Here is a 22,700-nt window from a genome sequence, read left to right on the forward strand (position 1 = left end):
AAAGTCAGGCTTATTAGTGTGGGAAAATGATGATCGAAAATTGCTTCTGTGGTCAAATAGAGAAAAATGTTCCATTCCCAGCAGGTGTGCCCAGTGCTCGCAGAATGCTGCTGGCTATTGAGTAAAGTAGTGCGGCTGATAGCGGCGACACACGGATCTCCTTCCTGCATAGATTTACTATACATATATGTCTAAACATCATCTTTGTATCTATGTATCTATCTATTATCTATCTATCTATCTATCTATCTATCTATCTATCTATCTATCTATCTCCTATCTATCTATCTATCTATCTATCTATCTATCTATCTATCTATCTATCTCCTATCTATCTATCTATCTATCTATCTATCTATCTATCTATCTCCTATCTATCTATCTATCTATCTATCTATCTATCTATCTCCTGTCTATCTATCTATCTATCTATCTATCTATCTATCTATCTATGTACAGATATTCTGCAGCACGCCAGCATACGTGGAAAAATGTGATTTATTACAAAAGGGTACAAAAAATACAGAGATGCGACGTTTTGACCCTCTCACAGGATCATTATCAAGCATCTATAAGATTTTTTGTACCCTTTTGTAATAAATCACATTTTTCCACGTATGCTGGCGTGCTGCAGAATATCTGTACATATTATTGGAGATCCCCGAGCCAGGGGACTGGCTCTGTACAGCACCCGCCTCACAAGCGTTTGGATGTGCGGCTTTCTCCTCTATCTATCTATCTATCTATCTATCTATCTATCTATCTATCTATCTATCTATCCATCTATCTACAGTATCTATCTACAGTATCTATCTATCTATCTATCTATCTATCTATCTATCTATCTATCCATCTCCTAGTATCTATCTATCTATCTATCTATCTATCTATCTATCTATCTATCTATCTATCTATCCATCTCCTAGTATCTATCTATCTATCCATCTCCTAGTATCTATCTATCTATCTATCTATCTATCTATCTATCTATCTATCTATCTATCTATTTATCTAGATAGTAGAAATAAGCTGCACTTCCGAATGCATTGTGGCGGGTGCTATAGGAATTAGGTCCCCAGGCCAGGGATTCCAGAAGTAGAAGGCGAAGAGTCCACAGCACACCAGCTCAGGTGGTAAAAAGGTGTAGTTTATTCCAAAAAAGTGGTGAACAAACAGATGCAACGTTTCAACAGCCTCTCGCTATATTTTTTAAAAACGAAACGTTGCATTTGTTTGTTCTTTGTTTACCTTTTTTTGGGAATAAACAACCTATATCTCCTATCTATCTATCTATCTATCTATCTATCTATCTATCTATCTATCTATCTATCTATCCAAGCATATACATTTGTAAGGTTCATGCTATCCTTTGCAGAAAATAAGCAGTAGTCAGTCACTCTGCTCTCAGTACTGCAAGCCGGCAGCTTTACTATAACAAGTCAGTGAGACCTCATGGACTCAGCAAAGCTGTGTGCAATAGATTGTACACATGTATATTGGCCCAGATTTGCTATGGATTGACGCGGGAATTTAAGGGATATTTGTTAAATTAGCTGTCAATCCCCTGCTGTAGTTCTGCTACTCACTGATCCCCTGTTTCAGCGTTGCCCTGTCCCATACAGCGATGCCCTGCAGACAGGATCCTAATGTGTAGCAAGGGAATTGGCATATAGCAAAGGTGAACAATAGCAGCAAGCTTGCATTAGTAGATTCTCTAGCAGTGAGTCCCAACATGGCCAGAGGGGGCGGCAGATAGATAGAGCGTGAGTGCTAACATGGCCAGAGGGGGCGGCAGAGAGATAGAATGTGAGTTCTGACATAGTTGAAGGGGACGGCAGGATGATAGAGATTGAGTCACGACATTGTCAGAGGGGGTGGCAGAGAGATAGAGCCTGAGTCCCGACATGGCCAGAGAGGTTCGGCAGAGAGATAGAGTGTGAGTCCAAACATGGGCCCGGCAGTGAGATAGAGCAGGAGTCCCGGAATGGCCACAGGGGGCGGCAGAGAGGTAGAGCGGGAGTCTTGACATGGCCAGAGAGGGCAGCAGAGAGGTAGAGCGTGAGTCTTGACATGGCCAGAGGGGGCAGCAGAGAGATAGAGCGTGAGTCCCAACATGGCCAGAGGGGGCGGCAGAGAGAAAGTGTGTGAGTCCCGACATGGCCAGAGGGGGTGGCAGAGAGGTGTCGTTTATTCACAAAAAGTGGTGAACAAACAGATGCAACGTTTCGGTAGCCTCTCGCTATCTTTCTCAAGCGGTATTGGAGTCCCTGACGTATCACGCTCCTCTCAGTCTATGGCAGGCAGTGATGTATTGTGCCGATATGGTCGCTGTGGTCTCTTTTTCCCCCAGACAAGGGGGCAGAGAGATAGAGCAGGAGTCCCGGAATGGCAAGAGGGGGCGGTAGAGAGGTAGACTGTGCGTCTTTACATGGCCAGAGGGGCAGCAGAGAGATAGAGCGTGAGTCCCGACATGGCCAGAGGGGGTGGCAGAGAGATAGAGCGCGATCCCCGACATGGCCAGAGGGGGCAGCGAGGTGAGAGAGAGCGTGAGTCCCAACATGGCCAAATGGGGCGGCAGAGAGAGAGCAGAGCTGGCAGGAAATGTCAACATTTTGAATAAAGATAAATTACAAAGTCACATAATATTTGGTGCTAGCAAAGCGCACACACTTAAAAATAACACAGTATTTTATTTTATTTGAATTATCTTATACAAACAACCTGTTTACCTTCCCCACCCCTTTACCCCTATAATTCCCTCCCCTTTCCCGATGGGCCATTCTTTCTATTCACAGTCCCTTCCTATCCTCACATTCCCCTCCTTTCCCTTTACCACTACCTGAGGGATGAGCCCGCCCAGCTATAAATCTATCAGAGAAAATATGACCAACTCTTTTAGATGGAGGAAGTTAAGACCATATTAGACCAGATCTGCTAGATCAGCATTCACTCACTGAGCCTATTAGGCGGCTCAATGATTGTGAAGCAAAGACTGTGGGAGGCATTTATTAAGTCCGGCGTTTTTTACGCCGGACTTAAAAATGCCCCCGCAGCTCCGGCGGTACGGGGATTTATGTAGAGGCGGACTGCCTGTACATAAATCCTGTGCGCGCCGGTGCGCACCGCCGAAAACCTACGCCAGCTGAGGACTGGAGTAGGTTTTCGGCGTACATTTGGGCGGAACGGATGATAAATCGCGCGGACTCTGAGTCCGCGCCCTCCGTTCCGCCCACTTCCCGCCTACTTTCCGCCCACTTTCCGCCCCCTGGCGTACTCGGCGGAAAGTGCCGATTTGCGATTATTTTATTCGCAAATCGGCCATTTGCGTATAAAATAATACGCAAATCGGCACTTTCCGCCAAAAATCATCCGTCCGCCGGATGATAAATGTGGCCCTATGTGTGTGTGTGTGTATATGCCCAAAAAAGGACAGTACCGCAGTCAGTGATTGGCTGAGCGCCCTGTCACTGCTTAAACGGCTAGAGATGTGCCAGTGGCGGCTGTGGTGAGAATCTAGAAGGACACCAGGGAGTGGGGAGAGGTAAGTATTTATTATTTTACTTTACACTGTCATCAGCTGTCGACCGGCAGTGGCTGATTTTGCAACATTTTAAAAGACAACGATCAGCAGATTGTCATCTGTATTACATGAAGCGATAATTTGCTGTACCAGCCTGATTAGCCAGATAATTGCTATGTGTTGTAACCCCCTAATAGCTTAGATCAGGGATGTGGAACCTTCGGCCCTCCAGCTGTTGCAAAACTACAATTCCCATCATGCCTGGACAGCCGAAGCTTTACATGGTAATTGTAATTTTTCAACAGCTGGAGGGCTGAAGGTTTCCTATCCCTGTCTTAGATGATCCACACAGCCACCAGTTACAGTCTAATCATGAAATACTTCTTGTAACATAAAAAGCTACATGTCTTGTTCGGCAATGGGCTGATACTTAAAGTGTCGCTGTCTTTATAATTTTCAAAATCTAAATCAACAGTAGATGTGAAATAAAGCAAGTTTGCAATATACATTATTATTGTGCTGTAAAACAAAGCTGAACTTACCAGAAATCCAGGTCCAGTCTCCTGAAGGCAAATTTTCTGGTTGCAAAAAACAGATTAAGGCTATGTTCACAGTATGTATGAGACCGGCCGTTCCGTGACCTCGGCCAGGTCATGGAACGGCCGGTCTCTGGCTGAATCATCTCTCCGAATGATCTTTCCGGCCGCAGAGTTCTGATGCGGGCGCATCAGCGTGCACCCACATCAGAGCTTACCATAGCACACAGTGAAGCGAGTGGCTGGAGTCGCTCGCTTCACTTTGTGAACTGACAGGTCTGTCAGTTATTTGCGGGGCCGCATGGGATCCCGGCCGGAGCGCATACGATGTCTGTACGCTCCGGCCGGGGTCCCATTAAACATAAGAGGCTATGTTACACACCGCAAAACTACAGCCGTAGTTCTGCGGCGAGAACTACGGCCGTAGTTTTACGTAGTGTGAACATAGCCTAAAACAGGAATTGCGGCCAGTACAGAGAGTCACATAACTACCTTCTGTATGTGAGTGCTCAGATGGCCTGGGAAACACAGGACTTCCTGTTTTCTGACTGTTTCCTGCTTTTTGAGAAAAAAAAAAATCAGAAAACAGGAAGTGCCGTGTTTTCCATAACTAAAAAAAAATTAATGAAAGTAAATTGCAAACTTGCTTTATATCACATCTACTGTTGTAGATTTTGAAAGTTATAGCCAATTAACACCACACTGTCATGTAGTGGCACCTGGGGATCTCTAACGGTGATCTTAAGTCTCTAGGCAGATGTTCTTTAAATGGAGACCAGTATTATCCACCTTAGTGTATATGGCACCTTATTTTGCTGTATCAAATGATCAAATCCCCACCATATCATACCTTCTAGTAGATGTTATTAACGTCCCTTCCTCGTAGTTTAGGGTGCATTCACATGTACAGGATCCTCAGCAGATTTGAGGGTGCGGATATTAATGTAAGTAAATGACTGAACACAGCATCTGTGTATGATCTGTGTATGAAATGTTGAGTCTGGCACCTTGTCGTGCCTTCTAGTCTACAGTAGTAGTGTTCTTTTGATTAGGTCATACATCAGCTAACAATCAGTAGCCGTCAGACAGTATACATAGGATTAGTATGCTGTGACACCTCTCACCACTCCTGTATCTTCAGCTCTCCCCTCGCATGCAGCAGCCTCCTGGTTTGGCCGCGCACGCCATCAGCAGAATGTCAAAGAGAGGCTAGGAGCCTCGTTCTTGCTATAGATTCGGCGGTGAGTGTGAATGGTAATACAGGACCCTGTTTGAACCATTGGAGTGGTGGAGCGTCTTAGACCTCGTATTTTGTAATGTTAGTTTTGGAATTACTTAGTGTCAAATGCCAAAAACATGTATTATCTCACATGTCATACTGCCCCATAGAAATAGTGAACCTAATCTTATAAAATAATTGCACTGGTAATGCACTGATGATGCAAAGGTACCAAACAAGTATATAAATATATAGCTGACACAATTGGATAATAAGTATCAAGTAATTCTACGTGGTGAAAAAAAGACAAGGTAGCACATCCGTATACTTATGACTGACCATCTGCTTCTCACCACTATATACTACTATAGTAGTAGGAGTTTGTTACAATTTGATCAAAGTGCATAAGCCTACACACAGTTTTAGGCTAGGTTCACACGCTGTAACTGTGCGGCTGTATTTTTTATGCGGCTGGAAATGTGCGGCTGAAACTCCGGCCGTGGGAAAAAATAGACATGCGGCTCAAAACATACGGTCATTTACTTGGCAATCTGGTTCAACTAAAAATAACAAATAAAATCTTAAGAAAGTGATGCAAACACCTCTGGATGCATCTGGGAAAGCAGGGAAACAGTTTCCATGAATCGCTATTACCGGGGTTTGCGATCCTCTGCACTAATGCCGATGTCTCTCATGGTTAATCTATTAAAATAATAAAACACATTTTCGTTGTAATAAAGTCCTTTTCGTTGTTCAATAATTAAATTTAAACTAATCCATCATTTTTCAATTAAATATTACTGTTAAAATAAATATATATATATAAATAAATGTATATTTATATATATATATATATATATATATATATATATATATATATATATATTTTGGCAGTATATTTAATTGCAAAATGATGGATTCGTTAGAATTAAATTATTGAACAACGAAACTGATTTTATTTCATCGAAAATGTGTTTTATTAATTAAATATTAATTAGTACAAGAAGCTCCATAAGCCGTTAATTCATATTGCCGGCAAAAGAGCTTTCTGTACTAATCATCACTTTACTTTAATGAAAACATCAAATGTTTCTTCTAATTATGTTATCACAATAGCATTATTAGAAGAAACATTTAGAATTATATGTGCGCTCAGCTGATTGGCTGATCGGCTGAGCTCACATATAAAGAGCCGGTCCGCAGCACAGTGACTTCATTGTGCTATGGACCAGCGAAGAGACAACATTGGGCTCTCCCCACCCCCTCCCCAGCACTGCACCCCTCCCAGCAAGGAAGGGGGGGTCAGTTAACCCCTTCCTTGCTGGGATGGGTGCAGTCTGACATCAGTCTGGCCCCCAAGGGGTTAAGGGGGATGCAATACATCCTCCCTTAACCCCTTGGGGGCCAGACTGTAAGCAGCGATCTGTAAAGATGCTGCATACTGTAAGGTGCACAACACCGCTCACAATGTTGGGTGTTGTGCTCCTGTTTGTGTGTTTTTTGTGTGTTTCTCCCTTTTTGTTTTTCAGATATCGGTATCCTGGGGATTACGTCGGATTCTGTGGACTACGTCGATGACCAGCGTTTTTTTAATTTTTTTTTTTAATAAAATGGTCAATGAGGGGTGTGGGGGTGTTTTTATTTGAATAAAATTTTTTTTTAACTTGTGTCTTGTCTTTATTTCTTTACCTTATAGACTTAGTAGTGGAAGCCGTCTAATAGACAGAATCCATTACTAAGTTGGGGCCTAGTGTTAGCCGGTATAAAATGGCTAACACTAACCCCCTATTATTACCCCAGTACCCAATGCCACCAGTGGTACTGGGAAGAGCCGGGTGTCAGTGGTCCCGGAGCGTCAAAATTGGCGCTCCTGGACTGGGGCGGCAGCAGGCTGGTAAGATTTAGGCTGGGGAGGGCCTAAACCAATGGCTCTTCCCACCCTGGTGTTACCAGGCTGCTGTCGTTTGGTTTTTAACCCGGCTGGTTATAAAAATAGGGGGGACCCTATGCGTTTTTTTTAAATTATTTATTTATTTAAAAAAAAAACGCATATATTTATATATCTATTTATTTTAACAGTATATTTAATTGCAAAATGATGGATTCGTTAGAATTAAATTATTGACCAACGAAAGGGACTTTATTACAAAGAAAATGTGTTTTATTAATTTAATATATTAACTATTAGAGGCATCGGCATTCGGCATCATTGCCGGATATTTTTGAGGTACTCCGTACGGGCCGCCTGTCAATCCATGGCCGCGTTTCCAGCCGCAAATAATGGTCTTGTTCATTTTTTACGGGTCCGTTTACGATCGGGCCGTAGATTCATACATAGTGTGCATTGTGCAGCCGTATATCCTATACTTTCCAGCGTACGCATGAACCACCAAAAATACCGCCGCACAATTACAGCCGCAAATACAGCCGCACACTTACATAGTCTGAACCTGGCCTTAAAGGGAATCCATCAGCTCCCGGGCACTATCTAAGGTGCTGACAGTGTGCTGTAGCTGGCAGTCCCCCAGTGAGCATGGTGCCATTTTGGTAATTTTTCCGTGCAGTGGATTATGTACAATCTTATGTCTCCTACTGTCACAGAGCTGTTGTTTGTGCCACACTTGTCATGCATCCTCCTCCCTCTTCATGAATAATCAATGCTGCCTGGCCTCCTGCTCGCTCAGCTGTCAGATTGCAGATCAGTCCTCTGTAGGCAGATTATCTCTGAAAGAATCTCTCCTCCCTAATGCGTTGGAGCTGTGGTCTAGAGGTAACTTACCTGTCTAGAGACCTGCCAGCATTTCATTCTCTGGTTTGAATCCCCTTATGGAAATTAAATAGATGTCTTTATTTTTTTTGTCTCATTATTGTATAATTTTTAAGGCTATGTTCACACACAGTATTTTTGCTCAGTATTTTGGTCAGTATTTTGAAACCAAAACCAGGAGTGGATTAGGAACACAGAAAGGCTATGTTCTGACACTGTTGAAATTGAGCAGATGGCCGTCATTTAATGGCAAATATCGGACGTTGTTTTTTTTTTTTTTTTTAAAAACAGTAATTAGTTGCCATTAAATGACGGCCATCTGCTCAATTTCAACAGTGTGTGAACATAGCCTTTCAGTCTTTCCAATCCACTTCTGGTTTTGGTTGCAAAATACTGACCAAAATACTGAGCAAAAATACTGTGTGTGTGAACATAGCCTTAAAAATTATACAATAATGAGGGAAAAAAGACATCTGTTTAATTTCCATCAGGGGATTTGAACCAGAAATTACTGCCTATAGAGCACTGATCTGCAATATAACAGCTGAGCGAGCAGGAGGCCGGGCAGCATTGATTATTCATGAAGAGGGAGGAGGATGCATGACAAGTGTGGCACGAACAACAGTTCTGTGACAGTAGGAGACATAAGATTGTACATAATCTGCTGCACGGAAAGTTACCAAAAAGGCACCATCCTCACTGGGGGCTGCTAGCTACAGCACACTGTCAACACCTTAGGTAGTGCCCGGGAGCTGACGGATTCCCTTTAAGGTTCAGCAACAACGGCCATACTGCGGTGTGGACATAGCCTTACCTTCTGTGGGATCCCGGCCAGAGCGTAGACACATCGTATATGCTCCGGCCGGGATCCCATACAGGGCCACAATTCAATGAATTGCGGCCGTAGGTAACCCTGTCAGTTCACACAATGAAGCGAGCAGCTCCGGCCTCTTGCTTCATTGTGTCCTATGGGTAGTTCTGATGCGGGCGCGCGCTGATGTGCCCGCATCAGAACACTACGGCCATAAAGATCATCTGGCCGATACTGCAGTACCGACCGGGATAATCCGTGCAGAGACTGGCCGTTCCGTGACCCAGCCGGGGTCACGGAACGGCCGGTCTCTCACGTTGTGTGAACATAGCCTTACAACCTGTAAAAATAATCTGTTATAGTAGATGTGCAGGCAATGGCTGATTAAAGCCCTGGCAGCATGATTATCGAGCTTTCTAATAGGTTCTCTAAAGGAGCACTGATCGGTTACATTGTGGCTCAGGATGTGAAATATGGCCTCCAGTGATTTTTTTTTTTCCAATTTAACTGGTATCAGAAAGTTATACAAATGTGTGAATTACTTCTATTTAAAAATCTACATTCTTCCAGTGCTTATCAGCTGCTGTGAGTGGAGCGCGAGTGGAGGAGGGACCTGGCCTGCACAGGGTGGTCTACAGCTCTGTACTCTGACCCAGGAAGTCTCCCTCACCTTCCAAACCATAGCAGATCCACTTCAGGCAGGGGCTTACATCAGAGGACAGGACTGTGGAGGTAATCTCTTCATAGCTGTAACCCCTCTCTCCCCGGACAGAGAGTGCTGCTATACTATGCTCACCCTATACCCTCCTCATACCTTCATGCTCCCTGCAGTCTCTTTCCGCCCTTGTGTTTCCCATCCTTTCCATTACTGTACTGTAACTTATAATATCACATATTCTGCTATTTCTGAATGTTATTCAGAATAATAAATCATTATTTTTGGGGTGTGGAACCAATTGTCTGCATATCAGTAATTTCTTATGGGAAAATTTGCTTTGGTTTAAGAGTGGATTTGGATTACAAGCACGGTCCCGGAACGAATTGTGCTCATAATCGAAGGCACCACTTTATGTAGTAAAGAGCAAGAAAAGTTAACAGTAATTGCATAGTGTGGTGCCACCTAGTGTTCAAAGTGTAAAGCAATTTGCATGCTTACCTACTAAGGGTAGGTTTGTGGTGTGTGCTCGATCGGTCACTTGCTAGATGGTACTGTGTGACACCACTACTGTTGTGGTTGGTCCGTGGAGTATAGCTCAGCCAGATGGTAGGTTGTTGTGACGCCAGTGCTGAATCAGCACACAGGTATGAGGCACACCTGCTTTTAGTTTTTTGAGGCTGACTATACCCTTTCCCCGATGGTTGGTTACCTGCTGAGTTGTGATGGGGCCCTTGGGCACTTATCACGGTGGTCCGGAGTGGAGTTGGGATCCACCTGGACTGTCGTACCGCCACCCACAGAAAGGGGAAATGACCCAAGGACGGTGTAACTGCTGTGTAGGTGCAATAAAGCATCCCAATAAACTCTTCTTTACTGAAGGAATACTTTAGCATACAAGCAGACAATAGACTTTTGACTTGACTGGACCAGATCTGAGCTGAGAACTGTAGAGGTACAGTTTAATAGCAGTGCTGTCTTGGTTGCATGCTGAGAAGATTCAGAGTTCAGAGAAGTGGAGAGGAGTAGGTTGTGACAGTTCAGAGTAATGGAGAGGAGTTTGTCTTGAGAGTCCTACCCAAAGTAGTTCTTGCTCTGCTGGAACTTTGGAAGAAGTAGAAGTAGAATACTTGAGAATACTTGAAAGAAGAAGAATACTTGTACCCGTGTGTCGACCTTTGTTGCTATACCACGTTTTGACCTGCAGTGTTGGGTGACCCATCCTAACAAGGTGAAACAAGCCCCAGACCTTGTTACCTGAGTTGAGCGAAGTGTCCGAGCATTTCCCGGTTTCACCTGCGCTGTGAGAGTACGTAGGCTTGTAGCAACTTTGCTCTATTTGGATCAGTTCCTCTAGCTGGTAGGATACTGTCCTGCACCTTTAGAGATGTTCACGGCATGGGTTGGAGTGATAACTGACTTGTCCTCTCTTGAGTTGTTTAGCACTGCATAGTAAAGATAAGTGTTGCTTTAAAGAAGCAAGTCTCTGTATCTTCCATGAGCGTCTGTCTACTACCAAACTCCAGACTAGACTACACTGGGCAGAGCCAGGGCCCAGCTGGACTACAGCAGGGACTGTCTTGTCTTGCTTCCTCTCTCTACCAAAACTTACATAAGACTAAGTGTGTAACTACACTTCCTCTCCCCATGTGACAACTTCCTACAGGGTGTGTAACAGCTCCTGTGAGTGGTGGAGAAGAGAGTGCAAAGAGAAAGGAGAATAGAGATGGTTAAAGGAGAAGAGCAGATCTCATTGGTGCGCGGATAATAAAAACATTAACCCTTGATTCACTACAGCTGTGCAATATACAGACATAGATATACATAATAGTGACATCTAGTGGCAAAACTTATACATGACTTCATTACCACTTCACTTTGAGTACAGGCTTTTGCAAGGGGGTGTTCAAAGTAGCAAAACTCGTGGTGGGACACCACAGGTTCACACTACAGAAAACGTGCGGCCTGTCATTTCATGTCAATTCCTTGAGCGGATGGAAGAATTCGCCGGTGAATATCATTGATTCTATGGGACGGGTGGAACATCAAAAGGAGGACTCGCCGCAGAAGCCACTTGAAGTCTCTGCGCATATTCCGTAGTGTGGATATATCCTAAACCAGGTGCTTGGTGGACACACATACTCATTTATTCTTGTTACTGATCTTCTGTTCACTCAACAGCAACTGGTGTGTTTACACAAAAAGATTTATCTGACAGATTTGTGAAGCCAAAGCCAGGAAAAGACTATAAACAGGGAAGAGGTCATAAAGGAAAGACTGAGATTTCTCCCCTTTCAAATCCTTTCTTGGCTTTGGCTTCAAATCTGTCTGTGTAAACGCACCATTATACATATTGGTGTTACACGGCTTATAAAGAGTCTGTGAGTATGTGCAGTAGCAGAGACAAAGCTGAGAAAATGTCCTTTGAATTCTATGCAAGTATCTATTATCATAATGTATGTAGGAGAGTTTACTGCTGAATATATGTTTAGCTGCCAGAGGGAGAAGGAGGCTGACTGGAGAACTCACTGGGGACTATATCTACAATTACCAGGGGGAGAAGGAGACTGACTGCTGTTGGTGTGGAGAAGCGGTTACATATAAGGGGTTGTATACACATAGAAGGGGTTTGGGGAATTGTAGGCAGAAAACAGAGAAAATGGAAGTGCTCAGCAGTCAGTTTATACTACAGACCTGCAGTGGTGCTAAAGGTTGTATCTTATGTACAATAAGTAATTAGTGGAAAGTACAGTAAATCCTCTTAAAAAGACCACCTTTCTTAGAGAATCAGTGGGTTTTCAGTCCACCATATCTCATACATAGTGGCCATATATTTTTAGAAGACCTTCCCATAGAAGACCAGTATTCAATGCAATGTAGGGTGGACATCTCAAACAGGTTTACTTTAGTTTAAAATGGCTGTTATTACCCTTTTGAGATTTTTTTGTACGATTGTGGTGTACGGATACAGCATGGGCGCCTGTCACAGTGTAATTGCAGGGGTCCTGATTGTTTTTTCCTTACCGCTGGAGGAGTTCTACAGCAGTCAGGCTTTATGTGAAGTAACATGGCATAGCATTGACCAGAGTATGCAATCTAGTCATTGCATGTAATAGTCCTCTAGGACTATAAAAAAGTGTTAAAAAATATGACATAACTCAATAAAAGTTTAAATCACCCCCCTTTCCCATTATACAAATAAAACATGTAAACATAATAAAATAATAATAATTAAATAAATAAACATATTATATATCATAACGTGCATAATTGTCCGATCTATTAAAATATAACAATATTGTTCTGAACCGGTGAACAGTTTAAACGAAAAGAGGGAAAGAAATGCCAAAACATACGATCTACACAAAGATGATACTAATAAAAACAAAAAATCTTGGCACAAATAAAGACATCCGATACAGCTCTACAGATAAAAAAAAATAAAACTATTATAAGAGGCGATAATGGGGCCATTTTAATTGTAATTATTTGCAAAAATAAGATTTACAGTAAAAAAAAGTAAAACATTAGAAAAACTATAAAAAATATGCATATCTTTAAATTCAGACTGACCTATAGAATAAAGATATCATGCAAGTTTTAGCGTTAAGGGCATTAAATAAACATGGGAAACCCCCTAAATAGGGATGGTCCGAACCTGCCGAGGTTCGGGTTCGTACGGCAATGATTCCCGCTGTCTGCCCGCTCCGTGGAGAGGGTGGATACAATGGAAGGACCGCCTGGAAAACTGGAATACAGCCATAGCCATAGGTTGTATCCCAGTTTTCCAGGTGGTCCTCCCGCTGTATCCATCCACTGCACGGAGTGGCCAGACAATGGGAATCTGATGCCGAGCGTTTGGGTTAATACGAACCCGAACCTTGGCAGGTTGGGACCATCCTTACCCCTAAAGTTACAAAATAGCATTTTTTTCCAATTTCACCCCAATAAATAATAATTTTGGGGTCTCTTCATACATTTTATGGTAGATTGAAAAGCGCAATTACACAGTACACTTATTTCTGAAAAAAACTCAAGCCCTTATGTGGCCCTGTAGATGGAGGAATAAAAGATGTACAGCTCCTAGAAAGCAAGGAGGAAAAAAAAGAAATGCAAGAATTAAAAGCTGGCACTGGGTCATTAAAGCCATTTTGAGGTCAGGTCATGAAGGGGTTAATACAATCTTGATACCTCAGGGTTATATTTACACACCGTTAAAATGACAGCCGTCCTTTTATAGCAAATAACAGCTGTATTGAAAAATGGCCAAATAGTTGGAGACAGGAGCCATCCAATAAAAACGTCCGTCTTTGCCAGTATGTGAACATAGCCAAGAGAGTTTATTCCATTTTTTAATTACAATTTTTTTTAAAATAACTTGATTATTTTATCACATTTATTCAATGGCGTTTGCTTTCTCTTATTGAATATGACAGTATCTCCTACAATTTGTCGCCTTAGTTCTGTCTAACCGTTTTCTTCAAAAGAAATTTAAAAAAAAAAAAAAAAAAAAAGAAGTGTTTTTGTATTTTTTCATGTTTCATGTGAATTTAATTGACCCTCCTCAGTTTTGTAGCAAACGTACTTTTACAGCTATCATTTCCATTTCATATAGAATAGATTTGAATTCATTGGATGGAATGTCATCTTTTTATTTTGCGGAGCCCACAAAAGAAAGGTCGTTTTCATGTCAAGTGGGGTGTGGAGACCAGCTGAGAAGCTGCATAGATGAATTGTGCCAATTTCTCCTTCCAACACCCGTTAAAATTCTTATATGGGTAGACAGGAGACGACATATGGTGCCTCACTCAAGAGAGTTCCATTCAGAAAAAGAGGCATGATGACCCCATTGTCACCTTCTGCCTTCCACTCTAAAAGACATCCTCTGCACTTAAGGATGAAGCTAGGGAGATGCTCTGTGGTTTGCACCTTCATTGAAACATAGATCATCTCAATGTATCTTTTAAACTAGACATCCACTGCAGACTAATTGTCTCATTGAACTATGACACTGAATATGCGTAGATCAATGTACTTCTCTTCTGACAAATCATAATCTTATCAAGGTGAAATATGCTAAATAAATCCCCCACATGCCCCGGCATGCTGGTAAAGGCTAAGATTAAAATATGCTGTTTTTACAACATTGGTTGTGATATGTGGCTTCATTATATCTGTATTTGTCCATTTTTTCTTTAAAAACTTGAAATGTTTTTTATACACCTTAATTTAAACACATGCAATGTTTATGGCCCAAGAACTGAGCTTGGGTTTAAAAAAAATAAAAATAAAAATGTCCTGAGCATTTCACCACCTAAAACAAATGCAATGTATTTATAAATCCAATGCTGATGGTTATTATTTTTCCGAAGAAGGGAACTCGTTCTTAGATTCTACACATGATAAATACATTTTGACATTTTTTTAATTTGAATTATTTATGGGTCCTTAAATATATTTGATTAAAAAGAAGCTGTGGAAGAGTTACCGGATTACCCAGACATTATTGTCTTACACCACTAACTTTTCAAAAAATATTTTAAAATTTGAAAGAAGGTTTTATAAACAAAAAATGCATAAAATTGAACGATTAATGACTATAAAAGAATGTGAAATGCGTAATTACATTATTTGCATCAACAATAGTCAACATTGACTGATTACGAGATTGACGAGAATGGGTTTGACTATAAGCTTTACTGCTGAAGGAGTTGTGATTGGGAGGGTGGGTGGGGAAGAGGGGGATAAGAGAGTAAAGGGAAAAAAACAGAGAAGGAGAGCAAGGGGTGGGTTAGAACATACTAGTGAAATATCAGGTCATGAGAGTGGCCTGAACGGATGATCATAAGAGGTCAATGTAGCACTGTTGTAGAGGTTTTGAAGTTTTACCATTAAGACCAGTTCTTAAAATTTTTTGTATGAGATCTTGTTGGCCAGCTGGCTAGTTCTTCCATCGTGTAAATATGCTCAACTTTGTCAAGCCAGTGTTTAATTGTTGTTGAAGTGAGTTAGGAGTATTTGGGTAGTTTTATAATTTGGGGAGGAAGCCAGAGCAGAAAAAGTTGTGGTGTAAGTTTAATCCAAGTATTGAGGATGTGGGAAATATTTTGTTTGACTTCCAACCAAAATGGCTGGAGGAAAGGTCACGGTCAGAGAATATGTTGTAATGTACAATGTGACCCGCCGCTTCGCCAACAAGACTCTTTTCCTGAAAACTTGATGTGGCATTTTATACCATCTTGAAAGTGTTTTGTAGGTGTTCTGGGGAACTCCTACCAGAAAATGTTATACAAAATGCAAAAACCTCATTCAGTGACCCACAGATGACATCTTCTTTAATCTGAGATGTTCTCTTTTCCTTTTCATCTCTATTCGGCCCAGACCACCATGATGATTTCTTCCAACTACAATTCATCTCTTTATACCCTGCCAGACAAACATATTAGGCTTCACACTTTTCCACCAATTTCCTTTCTTTTTCCACTCCTATAGGCTCCCATACAGTAGAAACTCTACTGTTTAGTGTCATGGGCATTGAATTGAGCAGGTTAGTGAGATGCCCCCTATATGTAGGATCCCGTTGTACCCCCATATAGTAATAATGCCCCCTGCTGTGCCTCCATATAGTAATAATGCCCCCTGCTGTGCCCCCATATAGTAATAATTTCTCCTGCTGTCCCTTTCATATAGTAATAATGCCTCCTGCTGTGCTTCTTTATAGTAATAATGTGCCTGCTGTACCCACGATAGTAATAAAGTTTCCCCTGCTCTGCCTGCTAGACTGGATTATCACACTACCTCCAAAGTCAGTTGGTCCAGGGCTCTAGCCTAGCAGAGGCCTACATATGTGTGCTGAGCCTGTACCCAGGGGAAGACTCCGGCTACACAGTGCCCACTATACTGATGCCCACAGCAGCGCGGGAGAAGTGAGGGTGGAGCTCGGGGAAGTGGGGCCAGTACGTCACGTCACTGGGAAGACCTCTGGGGGAGATCATCAGCTGTCACGGACATCACTCATTCAGCAATCCGCTTCCAGCAGTCCAGGTCAGGTCCAGGATGCCAAGGTGCAGAAGATGCTAAAATCGTCTGGAGGCAGGAGAGAGGCTGGGCAGGAGGTGGGCGCCGCTGCAGCCGGCCGCGGTGCGCGCATTTGATTACGTCATCCGGCACTTGTTCATTGGAAGCGTTCGCCACGACGGTACCTGGGGGCAGGCAATATATAGTCCGAGCAGGCCAGGGATCCCTATTAGAGGCCGCTGCTGGCCCCCTCTGCGTGCTGCCGCACCCCCTCTCCGCCCCACTGGTGAAGGTGGCGCAGATCGGGCAGATGTGGACAAAATATTGACAAAAATACCCTTTGTGAATATTTTGATGCCAATCTGCCCCATCTGCGCCAAAAAAGGCATATTCGCCTTTTCATACATGTCCCCCCAAGAGTATAGATACAAATGCCTACAATTTTCTTATTGTCAGCTCCAAAAAAGAAAATTGAAACCCAGGCAGGAAGACCTGTATAACGTGCTACTAAATAAGTACAAGGTATGTAACAAATACAATCCAACCTGTAATAGAAGATACCCGGGCAAACAGTGGGGAGAAAGTACCCCACGCGTTACGCTGCCACCCTGCAGCTTTGTCAGGACTCCTGTCTTTGGATGAAACTGGCCATGTTTTTTTTAATAACCCCATTTAACAGTATAGTTATTACTCACTCAAGCATTTCATATCTGTGAATGTTAGGATAATGGCTGGGTGACTGGTTCAGCAATGTTTATTTGTGCTACTTTTTTTTTAGTTTAATATAAGACGGCCAGATCATCATAGAAGTCAAACACTTACACCTATTTTTTCACTCCTTCTCTCCATATATATTGTAAGCCCTTGACTTTCTTAACGTCAGTTTATTGATGTTTGAGGGCACCAGTTTACGGACAGCTGTTTTAGGATCCTTCCAAATCATCCATTGACTTCGTATTATATGAGTAAAAATGCAAAATATAGGAGTCTTTTGTATTATATAGCAGCAGGAAGAACCTAGAGGTACTGTAGCAGTAACAGGTATACTGTCAGCGTCGTGACTTCTCATTGTGCTGTGCCTGCTTATTCCCTTATGTATTAGTTGGCCCAATGCGGTGGGTAATGGTCCGATTACATGGAACAATTATCGTTCAAATTTTCTCAATAACGATTACATTTGAGCGATAATCGGCTCATGTTAACACAGCAAACGATTAAGCGACGAGCGAGAAATTTTTCATTGTGATCTTTCAGCATGTTCTCAAATCGTCGTTGGTCGTTCGCTAAAAATTCGCAGATCGCTTCGTGTAAACCGTCTGTAAGTGATTGCCAATCTGCTAGATCAGTGCTCGTCAGCACAGAACCTATTTTACAGCTTGACTCTCATGCAGCAAGAGCTGTAAATACATCATTAGCAATGTCCGTGCAGCTCTTGCCTTTTTATAAACAATAATAAAGTTTTAGTTACCTCTTCACGCTCCCCTGTGTCCTCCTGGCTGTTTCCCACTAAAGCGGAGCCAACTATGAAGCTTGTAAACCCACCTCTGAAGTGACAGGCCCCTCAGCCAATCACTGACCAAGATGGGACAGCACCACAACCAGTGATTGGCTGAGCAGCCTGTCAGTTCAGAAACAGGTATTGAAGCTTCAGCAGCAGCTAGTCAGTGGGAAACAGGCAGCAGGACACTGGAGAGCATAGACAAGTAAGTATATATTTTTTATTATTTTCTATATACAGTGGTGCCTTGGATTACGAGCATAATTTTTTCCGGGACCATGTTTGTAATCCAAATCCACTGTTAAACTAAAGAAATTTTCCATAAGAAATCATTTAAATGCAGACAATTGGTTCCACACCCCAAAAATAATGATTTCATATTCTGAATAACATGTAAAACAAATGAAACAAACATTTATAAACAATTCATCCAAAGAAATAGCAGTGGCGACTCACCAATCGGATGACTTGTGCAGATTTTTTTATTCAACCTTTGGACATAGACATCGGGCAGACGCCAGACAGGTGCAGGTTGCAAGCTCGTTTCGTGCTGTCGCGCTTCAACAGACCCCCTAGAGGGGTCTGTTGAAGCGCGACAGCGCGAAACGAGCTTGTAACCTGCACCTGTCTGGCGTCCGCCCGATGTCTATGTCCAAGCGTTGAATAAAAATATCTGCACAAGTCATCCGATTGGTGAGTCGCCACTGCTATTTCTTTGGATGAATTGCATTTGCCGGTATGGTTTCTTATGTTGAGTGAGCACCACCAGACTTGATATCATCCTGTGCTGATTTGTCATTGCACCATCGCAGCCAATTTCGTGGTGATTTACTGGGACTTGTAGTGCCAATCGCTGCCTATATTTGCTGTTTGAAAAACATTTATAAACAACTGAATATGTGATATTATAATTTACTGTACAGTATAGCAATCAGCATGTGGTGTATAAGGTATAGTAACTGCATAAACCTGATAACACAGCAGCAGTTGTAGATACAGGATAGAGCTCCAAATCCCCATAATGCAGTAGCGTAGTACAACAGGCTAGAATAGAAGCAGGGCTGCTCTCAGAGGTCTGTGTGGTCACATGACAGCAATGGAGAAGAGGTGTGTACTCAGCATGGACCAATCAGAGCTGACAGAGACTGCAGGGAGCATGAAGGAATGAGCAGGACAGATGTGGGCACATCAATGCAGCACTCTCTGTCCGGGGAGAGAGGGGTTACAGCTATGAAGAGATTACCTCCACAGTCCTGTCCCCTGATGTAAGCCCCAGCCTGAAGTGGATCTGCTATGATTTGGAAGGTGAGGGAGACTTCCTGGGTCAGAGTACAGTGTTGTAGACCACGCTATGGAGACTCTGCCCCTCCCCCACTCCCCCTCCCACCCAGTAAAGGGAGCTCTTAATCCAAAACAATGCTCTTAAACCAAGTCACAATTAAAAAAAACTGTGAGCTCTTAAACTAAAACGCTCTTAAACCAAGTTACTCCTAAACCAAGGTACCACTGTACTTTACTCAGCTGCCGACCACAAATCTCCTATTACGCAGAGCGATGCATGGTCAGCAGCCGATGATTTTTTACCATGCTGAAAGACAACGATCAGCCGCTGATCGGCTGCTTGGCTGATTATTGTCTTTATTAAACATGGCATTATCTGCCCAATTCTGCCTGATAGGGCAGATAATTGCCCCTGTCTTAGGACCATAGCTCCCCGAGCAGATTAACCCTTAGGCAGTTTTGTCGTAGTCTAACAATCTAACCCTCTACAAGCAGCTGTATCCTAGACTCGCAAATTAACCCCTTGGTACCTCCCAGAGATTGTGACTTCTCTGTGCTAAAATAAATGTCTTCCTGTAATACTGAGGGAAATCTATATGCATTTGAGAAAAATATTCTACATTTATCTACTGTCTGTCTGTTATTGTGTTTTTCTCAGAATTGCTAGTGCTATTGCTTATATTGCTACGCATGTTACATTTTCCAGGCCTCTACTCTATCACAGCTAATGCAGAAAGAGAGAGGGGGTTGGTTGTCTTATCTATTGATTTAAGCAAGACAGCCAGTGCCCTTCAAACACATCATGGGTTAGGGCATGCTGGAATGAACATGGAAGTGCAAGTACTGGAATCTCAACATGGGGTTTGATCTTGTATTGTTCCTGCCTGTTGCCTATCTATTGTATAGCGCTCTGGAACTAAGGGCGCTTTATAAATAAATAATAATAATAATAATAATAATAATAAATGGGGTCTTGAAATGGGATAACAGTACAGTATACAGAATATAAGTCTTACTTATTTACATTCAATCTAAAGCCAAATAATTTGTGTGTGCAAACAAACCCCTTTGAAACCTTAAATTTTGGTATATTGTACATTATTCACCAAAAATGAAAAATAAAACAAGTTGGACTTCTTAGAGAGTATTACCAGCACATCTTTACTTTTAATATTTACCCTTCTTTTTAGACGGCCAGCTCACACTGAGGTGGGACAGCACAGTGGCCAGTGATTGGCTGTCGGGTAGTATTATTGGTTCACTTAAAACTTGGCTCCCTAATTTAATTGTATTTAATTGTTTTGAATTTACTTTTACTGTGTAGAACTAGTACCTGACCCTGACTTCATTTTTTGCCTTACATAATACTGAGCTGCTATATCTAAGCCTGTTGTGGTTTTTCCTCTTTGTGTGTGTGTGTGTGTGTGGGGGGGGGGCGGGGGGCGGGGGATTTTGCAGAATTTTTGCTTACCCTGCTATATATGTTGAACTCTAGCTAGCTTGCTTCAGAAAGGCAGCGGTGGTCATGCTGCCACCCTCTACTAACTACTTAAAAGCTGCATTTAATGGTGCGTTTACACGTAACGATTATTGTGCGAATTTGCGCGATAACGATCGAATTCGAATGATAATCGTACGTGTAAACGCAGCGAATGATCAAACGACGAACGAGACATCGTTCGTTTTGATCTTTCAACATGTCATCAAATCGTTGTTCGTCGTTCGCAAAAAGTTCGCCGATCGTTCCGTGTAAACAGTCGTCGCGCGATAGTCCGGCCACCCGCAGCCCCGCCCCCCGCTCGCAGCCCGGACCCCGCTCATCCGCAGCCCTCTGCGCCGGCTCGATCGCCACCCCCACGCTCTCATCGCCGATGCCGACGCTCCGATCGCCACCCACCGCCGCCACTCCGGTCGCCCCCCCCGCCGCCGCCGCTCTGGTCACCCCCCCCCCGCCGTTGCCGCCGCCGCTCTAATCGCCCCCGCCGGCCCACGGTCATACGTTACCTGCTCTGCGCAGCAGGTCTTCAGACATCCCCGGCTTCGCTCTTCAGTGCACTGATTGGCTGAAGAGGGGAGCCGGGAAGTTCCAACGGCTCCTCTTCAGCCAATCAATGCTCCTCTTCAGCACTGATTGGCTGAAGAGGAGCCGTTTGAAATTCCCGGCTCCCCTCTTCAGCCAATCAGTGCTGCCTTGCATTGATTGGCTGAAGAGGGGAGCCGGGAATTTCAAACGGCTCCTCTTCAGCCTATCAGTGCTGCCTTGCATTGATTGGCTGAAGAGGGGAGCCGGGAATTTCAAACGGCTCCTCTTCAGCCAATCAGTGCAAGGCAGCACTGATTGGCTGAAGAGGAGCCGTTTGAAATTCCCGGCTCCCCTCTTCAGCCAATCAGTGCACTGAAGAGCAGAGCCGGGGATATCTGAAGACCTGCTGCGCGGAGCAGGTAACGTATGACCGCGGGCCGGCGGGGGCGATCGGAGCGGCGGCAGGGGCGATCGAAGCGGCGGCGGGGGCAACCGGAGCGATGGCGGCGGGTGGTGCTCAGAGCGGCGGCAGGGGGGGCGACCGGAGCGGCGGCGGCGATGAGAGCGGCGTGGATGGCGATTGAGCCGGTGCAGGGGGCTGCGGATGAGCGGGGGGCCGGGCTGCGAGCGGGGGGCCGGGCGGCGGGCGGGACGGGCTGTGGGCGCGCGATCGCAAAACGATTGTAAAACGATTTTTCCGTACAATATATCGTACCGTCTAAACGCTGATCGTTATGAAAAAAAAATTGTTTCTCCGACATCATTAATCGTACGATCGGGCCAATTATCGTTTTGTGTAAACGCACCATGAGTTTCAGTGGCAGGACCCCCACCATGTGACTGCAGGTGCGCTGATCAGTCAACCTGACTGCCTGAGGTCTGATGCTCAACCCCAATGCAGTCTGATCAGCAATCTTCTCATAGAGTCTGTCTCAGGCAGACTCTATGAGCAAAGTGCTACTAATACTGATCATTGCTATGCAATGGCATAGCATTGAACAGTGTATGCAGTCTAATGATTGCTGTAACAGTCCCCTTAAGGGACTTAATGGGAACCTGTCACCCCGGGCTGCCCCCCGAACCCATCCCACCCCTTAGAAAGCGTAATTTTTTTTAAAGAGATGTTTTTAAAAATATGACAAAACAGTCTCCCAATTAAACTTTACATTACCCCCTTTCCCAATTCATTAAAAAAAACATGTAAAAATGAACAAACATATTAAGTAGCAAAGCATAGCGTGCGCAATTGTCCACTCTATTAAGATATAACATTGTTTTTTTCTGCACAGAGAACAGCATGAAATAAAAGAGAAAAAACAAAAACATTAGCATTGCTGATTTTTGTTACAATATGCGTCCAAAAAAAAATTGAT

This window comes from Dendropsophus ebraccatus, chromosome 5, assembly GCF_027789765.1.
Source record: "Dendropsophus ebraccatus isolate aDenEbr1 chromosome 5, aDenEbr1.pat, whole genome shotgun sequence".
Classification (NCBI taxonomy): Eukaryota; Metazoa; Chordata; class Amphibia; order Anura; family Hylidae; genus Dendropsophus; species Dendropsophus ebraccatus.